The following is an 18823-nucleotide window of genomic DNA, read 5'->3' as shown; positions in this document are numbered from 1 at the left end:
AACAAAAAAGAAAAATCCACATGATCATCCTAATAGATACAGAAAAGTACATGAGGAAATTCAACAGCCATAATGATAAAAAATCTCAGCAAATTAGAAAACTTCCTTGACCTGATAAAGAGCATCCACATAAAATCTTCACCTAACATCATACTTAATTTAAAAACTTTAAATTCTTCCTTACTAAGATTGAAAATAGGCAAGAATTTCCACTTTCACCACTTCTGTTAAAAATTACACTCAAAGTCTGAGACAGGGAAATAGAAAAAGAAAAAGAAATAAAAGCCATTCTAATTGGAAAGAAAGATGTAAAGTGGTCTTTATTCATAATCACCAGAATTATGTATGTGGATCTCAAGGTTCTACAAAATAAGCCAGTCAGGTAAGTAACTTTAGAAAATTCACAGGGTAAACAAAAAATATAAAAAATTATGTGTATTTCTATATCCTAGCAATAAACAATTGGAAAGTAAAATTTTTAAGAATCTATTTATCATAACATTCAAAATAGGAAATACTTATGAATAAATTTGATAAAATATGTACAAGACCTGCACACTCAAACTATAAAACACTGCTAAAAGAAATTAAGGAAAATGAAAATAGATGGAGATATATTCCATGTTCATTGGTCAAGAGACTCAATATTGTTATCTCAATTTTCCTCAAAGTGATCTATGAATTAACATAATCTCAGTCAAAATGCAAGCAGGCTTTGTGTAGAAACTGACAAATTGATTTTAAGTATATATGAAAATGCAAAGGATCTAGAATCGACAATATGATTTTGAAAGTGCAGCAAAACTGTCACACTACCTGACTTCAAGAGTTACTACACAGCACGTCATCAAGCACTGGGAATAGCCCATAAAGGAATGAGCCATAATCGAACTCAACAGAATCCAAAACAAAGCCACACAGACATGGCCAATTACTTTACAAACATGGTGCAAGATAAGTCAATGGAAAGAATAGGCTCTTTTTTTTTTAAATGATGTTGTAACAATTGGATAGCCTCATGCAAAACAATCAACCTCAATCCTTCGCTCTTTCCAGTTAAAAATTAACTCAAAATGGATAATAGATCTTGACAAAGAAGCTACAACTATAACATTTTCAGAGAAAAACATAGGAGAAAATCTTTATGACTATGGGTTAGACAAAGATTTTTTAAATAGGACACAAAAAGCATAAACCATTAAGACAACTGATGAACTGGAAATATTCAAAATTACAAAGTTGCCCTTTGAATAATATAATTAATAAAATTAAAAGGCAAGCTATAGATTGAGAGAAAATATTTGCAATACAAATATTTGACAAAAGATCAGAATCCAGAATATGTAAAGAACGCTGACAACTCAAATATAAGATAAATAACCCAAGTAAAAAGTGAAAAAAAATTTGAACAGATATTTTACAAATGAATATATACAAAAGACTATACACACAGCTAATAAGAACATGAAAAAATTCTCAACTAGAACCTCAATAACAGCACTACAACATTCCTACTAGAATAGCTAAAATTAAATAGACTGACAACAGCAAGTGCTGGCATGGATGTGAACCAACCGCAATTCTCATGCGTTAGTAGTGGCAATGTAAAATGATACGACTGCTCTAAAAATCAGCTTGCCAGTTTTTTATGAAGTTACACATACTTACCATAAAACCCTGCAATTCCACTTGTAGTTACCCATGAGAAACAAAAACATAGGCCCACACTAAGATTTGCCTATGAATGTGCATAACACTTTTATATCATTTTTTATTGTGGTAAAATACTCGTAAGATAAAACTTACCATTTTAAAGTGTACAATTCTATGGCATTTGTACATTCTCAATGTTATGCAACCACCACCACTATCTAGTTCCAGAACACTTTCGCCACTTCAAAAGCAAACCCCATAGGTATCAAGTCACATCCCATCCCCCCATCTCCCAAGCCCTTGGCAACCACTAGTGTGCTAGCTGTCAGTAAGGATTTGCCTATCCCAAACTTTTCCTATGAACAGTCATGCGAAAGGTGGTCCTTGTGCCTGGCTATCTCCACCTGGCATAACGTTTCTAAGGTTCGTCTACACTGTAGCAGGTATCGGTGCTTTGTTTCTTTTTATGGCTGAATAATATTCAATGTATGGATATTCCACATTTTGCTTACTCATTCATCCATACGTGGACATTTGGGTCACCTTTTGGCTACTGTGAATAGTGCTACTATGAATAGTTGTGCATAAGTTTTTAAGTCCCTGCTTTCAATTCTTTTATACCTAGGAGTGGACTTGTTGGGTCATATGATAATTCTATGTTTAACTTTTTGAGGAATCTCCAAACTATTTTCCAAAACAGCTGCACCATTTTACATTTCCATCAGCAGAGTATGAGGGTTCCAATCTCTCAAATCCTGACCAACACATGTTATTTTCCATTTTTTGGATTAAAGCCACTCTATTGGGGTGTGAGGTGGTTTTGATTTGCATTTCCCTAATGACTAATGATCTTGAGCATCTATTCACATGCTTGCTGGCAGTCTGTATATTTTATCTGGTGATATACTTACCTCTGTTTTAGCTGGTTGTTTGTCTTTTTGTTGTTTGGTTTTAGCTCGCAGCACCCTAATTCACAGTAACCACGAAGAGGAAACAACCCAAACATCCACCAACAGATGAATGGATACATAAACCATGATTCATCCATACAATGAAATACCATTCAGCAATAAAAAGACAGGAAGTACTAATATACACACCTAAATGTAAGACTCTCAAAAACACTATGCAGAGTGAAAGAAGCCAGACACAACAAGAGTATACAGACGGTCCCGGTTTGCAATGGTTCAACTTACAATGTTTTGACTTTACCGTGGTATGAGGACAAATACGAATCCAGTATAAATCGTACTCCCAGTACCCATACAACCATTCTGTTTTTCACTTCAGTATTCAATAAATTAAACAATATTCAACACTTTGTTATAAAACAGGCTTTGTCTTAGTTGACTTTGCCCAGCTGCAGGCTAATATAATGTTCTGAGCATGTTTAAAGTAGGCTAGGCTAAGCTGTGATGTTAGGTAGGTAGGTGTATTAAATGTATTTTTGACTTAGGATATTTTCAACTTAACAACGGGTTTATTGGGATGTGACCCCATCGTAAGTTGAGGAGCAAATGTAAAATAGGCTTCCACTCTGAAACTCTTAAAGAAACAAATTTAATCTATAATAACCTGATCTAAACAGATCAGTGACTGCCAGGAGGGGTTGGAGCACTGAGGTGTAGGAAGGAATGTTGAGCCAGCCTGGGCCAAGCGGAGACAGCACACACTGCCCGTGAACAAAAGCCCTCCAGGGACCTGCGGGCAGGGGCAGAAGCCCACTACCCACAGGGGCGGGGCAGGCTCCTCCTCCTCACCTCCAGCTCCCGCCCTCGAGCTCTGCCCTTCTCTCCGAGCAAACCCGAAACACCGGCCTCTCCCAGCCCGTCTGCCCTCGAGCCCCCACACCTCTCCACGTCTCTTCATAGCAAAATTCTCGAAAAAGTTATCAGTTCCTGCTGCCCCAGGTTCCTCTCCTTCCTTCCCTCAGAGGCCTCCTCCTCTGCTTCGACCTGGCCCACCGCTGGCTAGCGGCCGGAGAAGTCACCGGGGACCTTGCGTGGCCTCGCCTGGACTCAAGGGCAGCCTCCGTCCTCACCCACGTGGCCTCCCCAACGCCCTGCCCTCCGATGCATGTCCAGTGCCGCCCCCAGGACGCCCCAGCCTTCCTCCCACCTCGCTCCGAATCTTCTTGGTCCCTTGGCCCAGTCCTCGGGCCTCTTCTGTTCTCCATCTCCCAGGTGCCCTGGGAGACCCAACTCCACCCTTCAAAATGTCTCCTCTACACTGACAACTGCCAGGTTTAGAGCCTCAGCCCGACTGCCCCGCCCCCGCCCCGCCATCCAGACTCATTTATCCGGCCTCCTCCCCAGGGACGTCCGTCTGGCTGTACCACCTTGACAGCCATGCCACCCCTGTACCCGCAGACTGCACCCCTGCCATACCCCATCTTGGGGTGACGGTGCCTCCACCCTCCCGTTGCCTGAGCCAAGAACCTGGGGCCATCCCAGACACCTATTGCTCCGACAGTCCTCAAAGGCTCCATCTGCCCAGAACGGGCTGCCCACCTCCCCCCCGCCACTGTCCACGTGCGTGCACAGGCCACCTGCCTCCAGAAGCCCTGAGTGGAGCAGCACCACCTCCCCACACACCTCCGCCACCGCAGCCCCCCGAGGGCAGGCCTCTGTCCCCCGTCCCTGCCTTCAGCCTTCACAGCCACTCAACAAACATTCTCAGGGGAAATCCGTGACACGCCACCAAGTGGACGGAGTTGAGAGGTGAAAGGGCCCTTTAGGTAACCAGTTCCTTCAGGTCAAGAAGCCAGGACGCGGGACACCCAGGAGCAGAGCCCTGAGGCCCTGCAGGAAGGCGGCTGGGGAGCGGGTGCGAGGAGCGGACCGGACCAGGACGCACTCACGCAGCTCTGGGCCGGGCGAGGCAGGCGGCGGCAGCACTGCGGCACCAGCACACACCGCCGCCCTTGCGGACGTGGGGGGCAGAGCCGTGCCAGGCTGTGCCCTCGCCACGTCCGGGGCACACTGGGAACGGAAGGTCCCACGCACAGAGGGGGTGGGGAGGCCAGGCGCATGCTCACTGTCCCTCACCCCAAATCAAAACACTCACACATCCAAGCGCCACACACTCAAGCTCTAGATCCAAGCAAGTCATATTCTGTCCTAGCAACTCTATTGTTTTGGTCAGGAAAATACAAAAAGAAAATTATAATTCTAGGCAATTTTTTACTTTGCAGACTTCTATGCTATATACCATTTTTATGCTTTTTTGTTATCATAGCACCAGTTACTTAACACGTCCTGTTCTAAACGGGAAGAGAAAACAAAGGCACCCCTAAAAACGCATGGACCGAGCCCCAGCCTAGGTCAGGGCGAAGGGGCTGCTCAGCCCAGGCTGTGCCTGCCTCAGCGCATGAGCCTCCGGGTTGGCCTTCTGTCGCCGGACTGTGCAGCGACCCCGTCTCCGGGGTCTCCCTCTGTGGCTGAGGGCAGGTGCCGATTTCTGTCTTTCCGTGGTCACAAAGCACACGTTCAGCGGGTCAATAACTATTGACTTGGGCCGGGCGCGGTGGCTCAAGCCTGTAATCCTAGCACTCTGGGAGGCCGAGGCGGGTGGATTGCTCGAGGTCAGGAGTTCGAAACCAGCCTGAGCAAGAGCAAGACCCCGTCTCTACTATAAATAGAAACAAATTAATTGGCCAACTAATATATATATGTAAAATTAGCCGGGCATGGTGGCACATGCCTGTAGTCCCAGCTACTCGGGAGGCTGAGGCAGAAGGATTGCTTGAGCCCAGGAGTTTGAGGTTGCTGTGAGCTAGGCTGACGCCACGGCACTCACTCTAGCCTGGGCAACAAGCGAGACTCTGTCTCAAAAAAAAATAAAAAAATAAAAAAATAACTATTGACTTGGCGGTCGCCTCATGTGAGCCGATTCATTCGTTATTGTCTAGGAACAAGACTTTCTCTAATCAGATTCTATTTAAAATGCCTCAGGATATTATATTACTTAATGGAGATCCCTTTTTAAAAATTAACTTCAAAATTACAAAAATAATTCCTTTGTAACAGAGACAAACCATACAGAAGAGGGAGCAAAAGTGCAGGTTCCCTGCGCTTGCCCTCCCGCGCCCTCCTCCCTGCTGCCGCCATGGGGCTGCGCCCGCCACTGGCGCGGCCCCGCAAGGCTCTGGGGGATCCGAGGCGTGTGTCCACCCAGACGGGTTCCCATGCATGAGCACTTACATGTGTGTGTGTGTGTGTGTGTGTGTGTGTGTGTGTAAATGGGACCTTTCTATACTTTCTGCACTAAGGAGTGATGTTTTCACTTACTATATCGGCACAGCTTTTAAAATAAACCTCTGTGCTGTTTCATGATAACAGATCCAATAGCGTGTGTGGGGGAAGAATTGGAGTTCTTAGACGATTATTAAATGTCTATTATGGAGAATTTCAAGCACACAGAAGTGGCCAGAACAGAATAATGAACCCAGGCACTCTCACCCGGGCCCCAAACTGTCCGCTCACACACGATCCCAACCCCTGCCCACCCCCACACCCCCACTCACGCCGATCTGAGGGAGCTCCCACACATCTTGCCACTTCACCTGCGAACACACAGCATCTACCACTAAAGGGCAAAGATCGCTTTAACATAGCGCCATTGATGTGATTAAGGAATTCTTTAAAATAATTTACTCAACAAACGTCCAACTGTCTCATAAATAGCATAATTCTGAGAAGACTGATTGTTGGATCAAATGCTGCTCTGACTGGGAGGTCTGGGTCAGGCTTTGCCCAAAGCCCACCATCTCAGGGTGCCACGCAGTAAAACCCAGGGGAGGGGGGTAATGATCGCTTTCATGGGCAGCATCTGAGACTTTTAGACCAAATAACAGGGCCCGCATGCACCGCCCCCCGCCCCCGCCTCACACAGGCCCTGTAGGAAGGTGGCTGTCGGGTTCTGCACCCTTAGACTGTTGTCCGTGCCTTGGGAGCAGCAGCAGGATGCTGGTGGCCCCTGGTGCAGCACCTCCAGGTAAATGCAATGCACTCAGGGAGGGGCGGACAAGCTGGGTAGAGAATTAAAGCAGCCCATTTGCTTACCCCAGAGATCACTTTAACTGGCCTGCTGAAAAGCCCCACCCCAGGTTCCAGGGAAGGCGGTGATTCAACCTGACTGAATCAGCAGATACTTCCTCCTAATAAATCTCCACCTTCCTGCGTCACCTCTCAATGGAGGAGTCATGCCGAGTCCCTAGCACACTCCTCCGTGGCACATAGGGGACCCAGCCCTCCCCCACCGGCCCAGCTCTCTGGGGACAGCCCCAGGCCCTGGATGGGGATGGCACGGTGGGAGCTGCAGGAGGTACACCCCCAAGCATAGGGCGGACAGGGCCAAAGGGAAGCCTCCCCGGGGCCTCTGCCACTTCCCTTCTAAAACTGCTCCAGTAGGAAACTGCAGGCAGTCTTTCTCCCAGAAACACCCTTGACAGTTAGCCGATGACACAGTCATTTCTACATATTTACTCAGCCAGCTTCACCCCCATGGGCACCCTCATGCCTGGATGGCTAACAGGCCACCACTGTCATTCCCAGAAGAGCCTGTGAACTGGGGACCTGGGCATACAGGAAGCCCCAGTTTTCCTGAGCCACTGCACCTTCCCAGGAGTTCTTTTTTTTTTTTTTTTTTTTTTGACACAGAGTCTGGCTTTGTTGCCCAGGCTAGAGTGAGTGCCGTGGCATCAGCCTAGCTCATAGCAACCTCAATCTCCTGGGCTCAAGCGATCCTCCTGCCTCAGCCTCCCGAATAGCTGGGACTACAGGCATGTGACACCATGCCCAGCTAATTTTTTCTATATATATTCCCCAAAAGTTCTTTTAAGCAAGCAAATTCTTAACATGCAGCAGGGAGGTCCCTGTAAATTGCAAAACAATCAGGAAAAGAACTCCCTTCCAAAGCTAGCAGTGGCTAGGCAGGCCTAATTCAGGGACAGTGGGGACACTCCGGAGACAGAGGGGGAGAGGACACGTGTCCCAGCTCCAGCCTCAGGAGCTCTGGCTCCAGGGAGTCAGGAGGGGAGTCTGCTGCCTCTCTCCTGGACCCACTCATGCCTCCCTCCGCACCAGAAATGGAACCCAGAGGGAGAGGCAAGAGGCCTCAGCAGGCTCCCTCCAGAAGCACAGAAGATGGAGAAAACCATTGATCTTAGCAATGCATTATTGATTTTGCTGATGTACTGGCACCAGCAGATAGATGTTCCCTCCCTCTTCACTCAAAGGCGGCCATTAGCATGCACTCCCAAGCATCTGCCTAGATACACCCGCCTGGCATGAGGAAGGCAGCTCCAGATAACATCTACCTCGGACAGTCTCTGAGTGGACTGTCCACAGGAGGATGATGTCACCAAGGACATCTCCGTGGCCCCAGGATCCCTGGACAGTTAGTGCAACATAGCCACTGGCCTTGCGCCCCAAATCTCAGCCCAGGGTGGGCAGGACCCCAGCCACTCAGGGAGGGGTCTGTGCAAGGTTGCATTTTCAGCAGATTGTGTGTGCTAGTCAGGAGGCTGGGCTGGTTACGAGTCGGGAGACAGAGGAACTCAGTGGCTTTTTTCACAGTGCAGATGGGCAGACAGACAGAAAAGGCCATCACAGGGAGGCAGAACGAACCCTGGCTCCCATGCCAGCTTGAGGTCTTGCAACACCACGTGCGGGAGGGACCCCAGGGTTGCCCTGGTGCCAGAGATGCATTTTATTTCTCTATTTATTTTGCTTGCTTTGTGTACTCCAGACACTTTTATCAGTCCAAAGGGCTGGCCTTCAGGAAAGGCAGTCTTTGCCCACAGAAACACACTGGTGTGTCCAACACCCTTCCATTCCATCCTGCCTGGCAGGGTACTCAGAGCAAGCGTCTTTCTTCTTCCCGCAGACAGTCACCAAGACATGATATGCACAGACACCAACCGTCAAAATGACAATCGGGCATTATTATCTCTACCAAAGTCCTGCCCCTGCACTAGCCAAAGCTACCCATTTCTGGGACATAGTAAACATTCCCAAGTAACCTTGCCTGGGCAGCCAGGAGGCAGGCCCCAGGCCTGGGACACATATAAGGTGACAGGCCACAGGTGTCACTTCGTACCCTGAAAAGGAAACTTCCATTCAGTGGCGTCTGGTGGATTTGAAAAGACAGCAGGGTGAGACGCTTGGCCACAGGCCCCAGGTCCAGCTTGGCCTTCGGAGGCCTGGCCACCCAGGAGCCTGGGATGTGCTCAACACAGCCAGGTTTTCAAAACAGAAGCAGAGCAACTTCATGTGGCAAACGCCCCAAAATGCAGGGCCGGGCCCGCAGCCCTCGACAACAGGCCTCACTTGAAGCGAACTGCCCACCTACAGACTCCCATTCACCCACCCACCCACCCACTCCCCAAAATACTAAGTCAAATAAACAAAAAGGACAACCGCGAATTCAACTCCCCTTTACATGTTTTTATTGGCAAAGCCCCAGTAGTCCAGCCCCTTGCAGCTCACCAGGCGGCTGCAACAGGTGCAGCCCAGGCTAAGGCTTGTGCTTCTCCTGGGCTGTTCTAGAATGATGCAGCCAAAACCCTACAGGAAACTGAGGACTGTAGTACTCACAGCCAAGGCGACCGACGACCTGACTGCTGTGGCCCGACCTGCCCCACCTGTCTGAGTGCGCCGCGCCAGGTCCAGCGCACGGGGGCAGCTGCCTCCGCGCCCAAAATAGAAGCCGGCGGGGCCCTGCCGCAGCGGGCTGGCCGGAGCCGGGCCTGACCTAGCCGGGCCTGACCTAGCGGAGCCTGACCGGGCGGGCCGGGCGCGGCGGGGCCTGGCCGAGTGCGCCGCCGCCTCCCGGCCGCGCCTGCTGCGCGCCCCACACCCCCGCGTCCAGAGGAGCCACCTGCACGAACCGGGAAGGCGAGGAGGTCGGGAGGGATGGGGAGGAGTCCAGGGCGTCCGAGGAAAGGCCAGGGTAGGTGGCTCCCGGAGGCGTTCCAGGGAAGGTCCAGAGAGGGACCAGGGAGGAGTCCCAGGGGTCCTGAGGGGAGTCCCAGAAGGGGGCTCCCGGTAGGGCCGCGGGTGCGCAGAGGGGGCTCCGCGGAGGGCCCCAGCCGCCCCCACCCCGCACGAGCACCTGCAGCCCCCGTCGCCCTCCCTGCCGCGCCAGCCCTGCCGCTTACCTGGAGCGCGTCTCGGGCGCCAGGAATGGCGGCGACGGCAGAGGCGGACGGCGCGGGGAGGGGGCGGCAGGCAGGCTCGGCGGCGGGGATGCTGCGGCGCGCGAGGGCGCGGAGGCCGGCGCGGGGACTGAGGGCGCGGGGCGGGCGCGCAGGCCCCTCCTCCGCTCCCTCCCTTCCCGCCTCCTCCTCTTCCCCCTCCGCCTCCCCTCCTGCTCTTCCCTTCCCTGGTCCCTCCCCTTTCTCCCTCCTCCTCACCCCCACCCCGCCTGCTCACCTCCCTCCTCCCCTCGCCCAGCCTCGCTTTCCCTCCCTTTTTCCTCCCCTTCTTTCACCTTCCCAACCCTCTTCCCCTCCCCCTCGCCTCCCTCTCCCTTCCCCGCTTTTCCTTCCGAGTTTTCTCCCCACTGCCTACCTTCTCCCTCCAGCAGGCCCGAGTGCAGAGCCTGGAGGCTGTCCCCTGCCCCGGCTGGGTCAAGCACTGGTCCCCAAGACCAAGACGTGCCCTGCCACTCCTTCCCTCACAACCTCTTAATGGACCAGCTGCCCCTTCTGGGGGCCTGGACACACCCGACCCTTTCCAGGCATCCCCCAAATCCCCAAGGTTTCTGCACCCCCAGGCCCTGGAGCCAGCTCCCCTGGAGATCTGACCAGTGGGCAAAGCATGCAGGCACCCAGGACACTGGCTGCCGAATGGGTGAGGAACACCAGTCCGGCACATCTAGAACATTCCAATCCAGGCCTCTCCTGTTTTCCCAGAATGAGGTGGGCAGGCACCTCTTCCAGTCTGATGTTTCTGCACTCCCATGCCAATACTTTGCTGAATGTTTGTCCATTTCCACTGTAGATGGCAGAGCATCCCCCAATACAGCCCCTGGTGAGACATATTTGTTACTGTCTGGTGGGTTAGAGGAGCTGAGGACTCTCAAAGGTGGTGTTGCTCCATCCAAGCCACCTCCCTTCTGCCCAGAGGGGGAATGATGGGCTCATGCAGTGACAAGGCAGGTCCTCAGGCCAGTCCCAAGAAAGGGACATAGTACCTGACAGAACCAGCCAGGATTCCCCCTAATGTGCAGAGCCCCTGGCAGGCCAGGTGATAGCTCTCTGGGCTACAGATGGCCCTTGGAGGCAGGGGTGGGGCCCTGCTGCCACTAGCTACTGAGAGCCTGAGCTTACAAATGAAGCAGTTCCTAAATGATCAAAGGCCCCTGAGCTACAGAGCTCCCTGTCAGGGCTCTGAGAACAGGGCTTGGGCGTAACAAGGATGGATGGCAAAGCTGGTGTCAAGGGGGGTAGGCGTGGAGCTTGCCCCTTCTCCCTCTGCTGCATAGCGGTCATGACTCACCACTGAGGGGTTTGGGCCTAGAGTCTGGTAGACTCCACTTCGCTCTTGGCTCTGACTCTTCCGAAGTAGTCTGGGGCCTCAGCTCCCTGCCCTCCCCAGCGTGAGGACAGGGCGGCCATGGGGTGGCCAGAGTTTCGGGAGCACGGGAGAGAATGGGCAGTAAAGCTGCAGCGCTGTGTGCTCCGCGTTCAGTCCTGGCGACTATTCCGGGAAACAGCGTGGAGGAGATGTCTTTTCCAACTGTAGGAGTCCATGAATCCATGTTCCACATCCCATTTGAATTAAACCGTAGCAGAAAGGGATTAGGGCAGGGCTGATTTCACTGCATCCCATACCCTGAGGAAGGGTACATACTCAGGCTCTATAAATACAAGTGTCGCCCAGATGGAGGGACTCTGCTTTATTCCTCACCAGTCAGGCACAACTAGAATATCATGCCCTTGGCTGGTGTCTGAGGCAGCCACCAGCATGGTGTGGGAGGGAAGCTGACATGCTGGAGCTTCAGCCTGGAAAATCGATGTGGGAGCCCAGACGGCAGAACCCAAATATTTGCAAAGCTGTCCAGGGAAGAAGGATTACCCTGTGGGGTTATGAAGGGCAGAAGGAGGACAGAATGGTGGAAATTAGATGAGAAAGTGGATTTCTGCCTGCTCTGAGCGCTTTCTGACAGATCTTTCTGCCAAGGAGCCGGTCCCTGCAGGAGAATGCCCTCCAGGGCCAGTGTCTAGACAGGCCTGGGGCCACCTCAGGAACATGCGGGAGGGGACCAGCAGCAGAAGCGGGACTGGCTGTTAGAGCCACGAGCTCTGAACATGGTGGAGGGCAGCCCAGGACAGAGAGGAGACAAGGCACAGATGTCCTGGAGCCCACACTTCTGGCTTCATGACCTTCAAGAATCCCAAATCTCTCTAGCCTGTTTCCTAATTTGTACCAAGGGGGTGGGAGAGAATTAAATGAAACTTCCAAAAAGCTGCTCTCCCTGTTCCCCCTCTCAACAAGCATCATTGCCCAGGCCCGCCAGAGTGACCTGGTCTCTCTCTCTTCGTTGCTGCGGTTGTTTTGTGTCTTATCGTGGAACGTTTCACACACACATGCAAGACACCAAAATGAGCCCAACCTTGCTTCACGTCTCGCCCACTGACTCCCCTCCTATTTTAATGTCAAGCATATCAAAGTATCCATCATATTGACCGATTTGTCTTCATCTTTCCCCAGAAATGCCGAGTGTTTGGACACTGAGGTCATGTTTTATAAAGATTCTCTACATTTCCCCGCCCAGAATGCCAACATCCTCTCCAGGTGAGCCTGGTGACTGAGCAGACAGTGTCTGAGTCCCGCATGGGAAAGAGACTCCCTGTGGCAGCTCACGTGACGCAAGCAACACCCAGCTTCAAAGGTAGGCCAGGCAGGCGTGGGGAGAGACGCTGGTCCTCGGCTTCTGCCCGCAGTGGCAGTGTGCAAGGAACACATGCATGTGGTGGGCCGGGGCACTTTCCGGATCATCCCAGTGGGGACCACGTAAGCAGTGGAGGAAGGAACTGGCTTCGGAAAGAGCTGGCCTGTTGCTCTTCATGTGTAGCTGTGGGTAGGGTGTCCGGGCTAACCCTAGAGAGAGGTTGGCACAGTGAGTGGAGAAATGGGGCCTTCTTGGGGGCTGCCAGAACCTTCCAGGGGAGGTCTAGGGAGATGGCCTTTGAATGTGACTACAAGGTGCTCTGCAGAGGTGTGGGTGGGATGGCACCTCCACTCCTACTGTGCAGTGACTGCTGGTACCACACCAGGACTACCACCCCCATCCAGTCGTCCCTGTCCCTTCCCCACCCTGGAAAAGGATGCTAGGAGTGTGGGTACCCAGGCTCGCCTTCCTGGCTGGCCTCTCCAAAATAAAGGGTCTTCCCCAGTTGGTCTCTAGCAGGCACCCTCCCTGTCATGGTCTTTCAGCTGGAAGAGGGAGGACACCAAGGATTTTGAGGACTCTGAGGCCTCCAGTTGACCTCAGCACTCTCCTGTGTCCTTGCTGTCACTGTGACCCCCACGAGGCACGCAGGGCTCTTTTCCTAAAAGCTGCATTTGGAAATTTGGGGTCACATTGGCAGTAGCATATAACAGAAGGCCTTGCTGAGCTGTTATCATTGTTCTGTGCCCCCTGCACAGTGTTTCAGCTGTCAAGCCTCTAAGTACTGACTAGCTCTGGCAAAGGGTATAATCTAGTCCTCTTGCACACTCTTACTGCAGCATTTCCTGTCACTGAGCCTGCAGCTTGGATTATCAAGCCACCCCTTGTCAGACAGAGGGTAAATATTCCAGAGATAGAGCCCAGGCTTGTCAGCAGAACAGGGCGCTGGTGTGCTGCCTTGTCTGACCATCGATGTAGTCCGTGCTGGTGCCTGCCCGAATGGCCTGCCCCAGTGGCACCTTTCCGACCTGCCACCAGCTGCCAGAGCCATGGGATCTCCCTGCACCCCTGGCTTATTGGCAAACACCCTCACATGGTAAGTTTCTGCCCACACATGGTTTCCTCCCTCACCCACCCACGTACCCTGGGCAGAGCCAAGAGCCTCCCTCCCCACTCTGTGATGATGATGTCACCTTACACGGCTCTTCTTTGGAGCCTACACCAGCTTCCACTACAATTATTTCTTCATAGTTTTCTTTCTTCTCTGGTCTACATTTTGAGTCAAATATGGGATTAGAAAGGAAACCAATTATATTGAAATCCAATTACCAAAATATTTTAAAATATGATCCATTTGCTGCTTTTTTACACATTGAATAATATACTCTATTTTGAAGAAATAATGCAATTATTTGTTCATATTTTTCTTTCTTCTCTGGTCTACATTTTGAGTCAAATATGGGATTAGAAAGGAAACCAATTATACTGAAATCCAATTGCCAAGATATTTTAAAATGTGATCCATTTGCTGCTTTTTTACACATTGAATAATACACTCTAGCAGCAAGTTTAATAACTAGTTGTTTCAAAGTCGTGATAAGCTACCTGATATTTTAAGGTCGGTGACAAATGAGATGCAGTGTGAGAGTTGCTGCGATTTCTACTGGGAACAAGTCCACATGTACTGCTAACATAGCTGTGTCTGTTGCCTACGTAGATACTTGAAGGAAATGCTTCATTTCAGTCAGAGGTTAGTGGTAAAAAATTAATTCTGTTCTTCCCACCCATTCCATCTGGATGGACCCTCCAAGGTCTATCAGAGTAAGAATTACTATTTTTAAAGAAGGGGATTTCGTATCCCCAGCATCTCACACAGTGCTTGTATTCAAATATAAAATTGCCCTCAAACAGGTTTATTGCATTAATGAAAGAGACAGGACTCTTGGTTGCAAGTGACAGAAATTCAGCTCAAATTATTGGCTCACTTGCATCTAAAGGTGCTCCAGGTACAGTTAGATCCAGGGCATCAGATGGCATTGCTAGGTCTTCCTCTCCCCTCCTCTCTCTGTCCTTCCCTCTTTCTCTCTGGTTAGCTCTGGCTCTGTTTGGGCATTGGTTTCATTCTCTCTGCCATAATGCTGCTGGCAGCCAAACTCTGCCATGATGACAAAGACTCTTTCTCTCCCTGTTGCAAGCCTCACGGGAGGATGTTGATGCCTCTATTGAACATCGTGCCAATTATGGATCCGTGGATCCATAATTCCAGACAGGGATGAGGAACCATGCCTGGTCAGACCTGGGCCACATGTCTGTGCCTGTGGCAATGGTCCCAAAGCTCACAGAACCACAGAACCGGGTTCCCTAATGGACAGATGGGTGCTGAGAAGACAAAAACAACACATGCCCAGGTGTGTTAGAGCCAGAGGGCAAACGAGCAATAGCAGTGTGCTCCTTTCGGGGCAGGGTTCCTGCCATAATGAAGAACCACCTGCAGTGGTTCAAGCAGACAGAAGCTTATTTATTTGTTATGTAACATTCCAGATGTAGGCAGGTAGACCAGGATTGGTAGGCAGCTTTGCCATCCTCCACCTGGATGGAAAGAGGAAGAGCATGATCAATAGATCCTGTAGGCCAGGAAGTGGCACATGTCACTCCTGATTCATAGCATGGACCAGAACTTAGTCATGGACCCACATGCAAGGGAGGTTTGGAGATATGGTTGCTAGCTGCATGACTGTGTAACCAGGGAAAAGTCCTTTATGTTAAGGAAGGGAAAAGTAGATATTAATAGACTATTAGGAGACTGCCATACACACTCTAGTGTAACTAGTGCTATTATACATGTAAATGGAAAATTGTCCACCCAGTAGAATGTCTAACATTTGCAAATAACAAGTGTTGGCAAGGACATAGAGCAACTAGAATTCTCATACATTGTTTGTGGGAGTATAAAATGGTATAGCTGCTTTAGAAAAATACAGAGCAGTACTACTAAAGCTAAATATAGATCTGATGTATACCCTAGCAATTTGTCTTCTGGGTATAATGCACAAAATTAAGTGTGTATGTTCACCAAAAGACATAGGCAAGAATGCTCTTGGCGGCTTCATTTGTTGTGACTCCAAACTAGAAACAGTCCAAGTGTCCATCAGTAGTAGAATGGTAAATAAGTCGTGGTGTATTCACACAATGGAATGCTACTCAGCAGTGACAAAGAATGAACTCCACACAGCTTATGTCAAAATTCACTGAGCTCTGAACTTTGTGTGCAAATATGTGTAACTTATCCCTCCATTGAAAACTACAAAAATGCAAACAAGTAAAGGAAAGTATATGTATTAAAAATGTTGGTGTGTTCAACTTTCACCAGAGGCCTGCTCCGGGGTGGGAGAGCCCGTTCTTCACCGAGCTGTGTCGAACATATCGAAACTACCCCGGGAGCATTCCCCATGGGCCGGCGCTGCCTGCAGGCTGAGTTCTGTCCCCAGCAACACCAGGGCTTGCCTTTGCTGACAGAAATGTGCAGGGCAGGTGTGCTGCCTGGTTTCACAGGGGAGAAAACAGGGTCAGGCCGGTTGTGTTTATTCTTCACTGGCTGTGCCCTTTCTGAGAAGGATTTTGACCCCAGCGTTGGAACTTCATAAGAGTCTCTCTACATACGTTTTAATGCTTTCCATGACTTCCAGGATGCAGTAAGAGGCTGTGCTGTGTGCAGCGTGCCAGGGCTGTGCCCAGACACAGTGGCGATGCTGACCCGGCTCTGAGGGAGCCCCCTGGGAGCTGCAGGCCGGCCCGCCTGCCTCCGCCACCACGTTCCTTGTTGGCAGGGAGGGTGCCTTGGAGCTGGGATGGGGGAACCCAGTGACTCTGACTCCCCTTTGATCATTCAGGGATTCGAGAGTGTGAAGAGTTGGACGCTTTAAAGAGACATGCAAGGGCCCCATTGCCATTCTTACGCCCCTACGGCTTTCTCTTTCCTCTGTCTGTTACCCTCAGGCATCTGGCACGAGGCAGCCTTCGTCTCTGGCGTCACTGAGCTTTGCTCGCTGTGTTCTCGGACACGGTAAAGGATATGGTGGCTTTGAAGGAGAACACGCCCATGGACAACGATCATTCCTGTCTGGATAGGATTCGATTTTGAAAAGTTATTGTATGGAGTAGCCTAAATGAAAGACTCTGTTCTGAGAACTCTGGGCTTGCTGACAGAAGTAAAACACATGTCCACATCCTTCCTCAGGGACCGGGACAGCCCTCTTCAAGGCCAGCACTCTGTGCTTGCTTGCAAAGCACTCAACTATTCCTTTATTCAACAGAACCAAAATCATTTTGAAACAGAGTATGTTTGCAAAGATTGAGTTTTAACCAAAATAAAGGTATAGTTTCTATAATTGTGGCAAAATACAAGAGTATAAAGACAATATTAATCAGAAGGAGACACTAGTAAAGACCTCAGTTTCAACAGAAAGCACTCTACAACATGGAAGTTTATTTATGTTTTAAAATTATTATGTAAACATATCAAAAGTAGTCAAAAAAAGAAACAGAAGAAAACAAAACGACATTTGTTCCTCCCACGTCTGGGGCAGTCTTAGTGCCTTGATGCTGTTTATTCCAGGACTGTCCCCTGGAACATGTGAATATGCGTGTAGTCTTCTAACGGCTGGCTGGGTCCGTAGGTGTTGCTCAGAGTCGCTCCCTCCTCTCTCTCTCCCTTCTCATCTCTCTGTTGTGCATTTTAAAAGTGGCAGTGTACAGTTTAAATGTCACTCTGCAATCTCAGGGGCACCCTTTATGCATGTATGCAGCTCTACTTCATTCTTTTAAAAATAATTTTAAGCCATTATTACAATACCATGTGCACAGGTAAAAAATATCTAACAGTATAGAAGTACATTTAAGAAAATATTTCCCTCCCTACTTCCTATTCCAACCCCCAGAGAAACCATTTTTGATTCTGGCAATCATGTCTGTAACTCTAAAATGAGGTACTTATATCTCTATTTCCTGATTTGTCAGCATTAGACGACAGATGAGAAATCAGGATTGAGCACCTGCTTGGCCCCACATCTCATGTTCCCTTTTAATATATGGGCACTGATGCCGGGACCCCCAGAATACAAAATCCTCGAGTACTCGCGCCCTGCAGACGCTGCGTGTTCCGCACTCGGTGCCGCGCCTGGCGAATACTGATGTCTGATCCCCACTTGGTTGAAAAAGATCCAGATACAAGCGGACCCACACAATTCAAGTCCATGTTGTTCAAGGGTCAGTCATGCTGGGGTTAGGTTTTTGTTGCTGCCTGTATACTGTCAAATGCCCAGCCTGAGGGTTTATTTCCCCCCTCGCTATAGGCAGTTTCACTTCACCCCCACTGTGGCAGCGTTCTCCAGGGAGCAGAGCCAGCAGGCGACATGTGTCTGCCCTGTCTGTCCGTCTATCTGGACAGAGACGTGTTATGAGGGCGGCTCACGTGGCTGTGGGGCCGAGAAGCCCCACGTCTGCCTCTGCCAGCGGGAGACCTGGGAGGCGGGCGCGACTGGCCGAGTCTGAGCACAAGACCCACGCCCCAGTCAAGCAGGCAGCCGGGGAGGGCCCAGCTCCTCTCTTCTTTCCCTTTTTGTTCTGCTCGGCCCTCGTCTAATCCGGAGACAGCGACAGACACACCCGGGAGAATGTGGACCCGGCGCCCCACGTCCCAGTCGAGGGGGCTGCAGAGTTACCCGCCAAGTAACAGGAGAACAAATCCCCCCACCGCCGGTTCCACCTCCCCTTTCCCGTCAGCCCCTTGTCAAGGTGTTACTTTTTACATTTTGAATATTCTATATTGTAATCCACATAGATTGATTTAAAAAAACAGAACAACCCAGGAGAGTGTTTTCATGATATTAACTTGACAACTGTCATTCCCTGCACAATGAGCAGTGTGACAGAAACTCCAGGGAAGGAGTGCGTCCTGAGCCACTGACCAGTGCCCCCAACGCCAGAACAAGCAGACTCTGTTCTTATCATTCGTCAGTTTCCCCAAAATCATGCTGCCGCTTGGTTTGCTTCATAGTTGGACCACAGCTTTGCTGTTTTCATGTTTGTCTTCCTGGGATTTCTAATGCATTTTCCTTCTTGGCACAAACCTCCACCATAACGCCGAGGTCTTCCGTGACCCCGTTTCTTCTCAGAGCTGACTGCCTTCTTGCTGCATTCTTGACAGGGCCAGGACGCTGTCCCCTCCTGGTTGGACTAGACTCGCCCTCTTGCCTTTCTTGGTTGACGCCCT

General features: G+C 50.3%; 1 protein-coding gene and 1 long non-coding RNA gene across 4 annotated transcripts in view; one reads left to right on the top strand and one right to left on the bottom strand.

Annotated features, from left to right (window-relative positions):
* SEMA4D (semaphorin 4D) overlaps positions 1-9946 on the bottom strand; it is a 118015-nt gene extending 108069 nt beyond the window's left edge. For both annotated transcript variants that reach the window (XM_012773790.2, XM_012773792.3), the window contains exon 1: positions 9815-9946. The gene's annotated coding sequence lies outside the window, so the exon portion shown is untranslated. The remainder of the gene's footprint in view (positions 1-9814) is intronic.
* LOC109731151 (uncharacterized) lies at positions 9265-17024 on the top strand. Of its 2 annotated transcripts, none has more exons than XR_012922050.1 (4): positions 9265-9606; positions 10240-10508; positions 12372-12455; positions 16549-17024. It is a non-coding gene; the product is annotated as an uncharacterized LOC109731151 (long non-coding RNA). The 2 variants fall into 2 exon arrangements; XR_012922049.1 differs by having other exon boundaries at positions 12372-12552.
* Positions 17025-18823: the final 1799 nt, after the last annotated feature.

This window comes from Microcebus murinus, chromosome 12, assembly GCF_040939455.1.
Source record: "Microcebus murinus isolate Inina chromosome 12, M.murinus_Inina_mat1.0, whole genome shotgun sequence".
In the NCBI taxonomy this organism is placed as follows: Eukaryota; Metazoa; Chordata; class Mammalia; order Primates; family Cheirogaleidae; genus Microcebus; species Microcebus murinus.
The sequence above is the reverse complement of the archived record's forward strand: the minus strand, read 5'-3'. Positions and strand labels throughout refer to the sequence as shown.